We start from the raw sequence: 1,618 nt of genomic DNA on the forward strand, positions 1-1,618 counted from the left end.
ATTTAAAAGATGTGTAGATGAGGTGCTTAGGGACATGGTTTAGTGGGCATGGTGTTGTTGGGTTGACGGTCGGACTCGATGATCTTGGAGGTCTCTTCCAACCTTAATGATTCTATGATTCTATGATTCTATAAAGTTGGGAGATTGACATCCTTCAGAATGAGATGTGCTGATGAAAGTGCTGGGATGCAAGCAGATAAAATTATAGCATTTTCCCATGCCACTCTTGTAGAAGATCTAATCTACACAGGGAGAGTGACTGAGCATTTGCCAGCTGAACATTTCAAACAGGAAAGGGAAGCCATCATTCTCCAAACAACTATAGCGTCTGTGTTTCTCCTGACAAAGTCCCTCACAAATGTAGGCCTTATTCTGCCAGTGGTCACAACCAGATAAACCAGTGACAGAACAACCAACCAGTGTGAGTTTGTCTCGGTGGCGAATCATCTGACGTCACATAACATGGTGAGTTATTAATGTTGCAGCACACAACAAAACAACACAAGGTAGAATATTTCATCTCAAAAGACAGGATTTGGTTGGTTGTCAGTATTCTTTTGGAAACAGAGGTTGAAAAAGCCAGGGCCAAGCTGTTCATGAATTGGCAGATGCTCGGATTTACCAACTAGCCTAATTATATTCTAGTTTCTGAGCTTGTCTTCTGTGGTGACTTCATCTATTCTGTCTGCCTGATGGTGGCACAGAGCAGTTCTAGGTCTAGATACAAAACAGTATAGCGTAATTCATACGGTTTATTGGCCTGGCTTCCATTAAAAGCATCAGTTTTTTATTGTGACTAGAAAGAACAGATGCTGCAGTGGCAATTTACTGAACTAATGAATCTTCACAATGGTTTCATTCCCATCAAATGATGCTGAAAGCTACTTGCTGTATGTACTGCATTTCTGTTTTGAACATCCTTCCCCAGAGACTAAAATGGATGAAGAGGACTTCACAGAACACGAAAATGGAGCATCTATGATAGCCAGTCCTGAAGTCAGTGACTAAAAAGAAAATGGACTATCTCATATGAAGTGGACCCAGCTGACAGAGCAGATTGAATTTTCTTTTTAAATTATAGCGAGCAGCTGCAATATTTTTGTTTAACACACCTTTTCGCGGTGTAGTAGTTATGGATCTATATGTATCCAGTTATTTCCAGAAAGAAGAGAACTTAAACAACAGGCAGATTGCATGCTTCCAATTTCAACTTGCATGCTTCTCTTTTTTCTGTTATGATCAGAGACTACAAAAGAAATACCTCACTGATATTTTTGGGAAGTGTAAAAGAAAACCAAACCTCTCCTCAATGCCTTTGGTTTGCATGGTGCTTTTGAAGAGTAAACAGGGAAGTTTTTATGTCTGTACAAGTCAGGGACTGACAGCTGTGAGTTACTCGATACCACAGATCTGAAGCCTCCACTGAAGGAGTCTTCAGAAAAACTAGGGAGGCACCAATAATTCATGAATCAGGACTAAGGAGCACTACCCGGAGTGCTTAGAAAAATAAACTTATTCAGTACCTCACTGGGGAGCTTTTACTACAGGCCAAGACCACAGAGAATTCCAGTTTGATTGAACTTCTGAAACCCTGTGTCCTTCTGCATCAGAGCAAGAC

Source organism: Pygoscelis adeliae, unplaced genomic scaffold (assembly GCF_000699105.1).
Source record: "Pygoscelis adeliae isolate BGI_AS28 unplaced genomic scaffold, ASM69910v1 Scaffold69, whole genome shotgun sequence".
Classification (NCBI taxonomy): Eukaryota; Metazoa; Chordata; class Aves; order Sphenisciformes; family Spheniscidae; genus Pygoscelis; species Pygoscelis adeliae.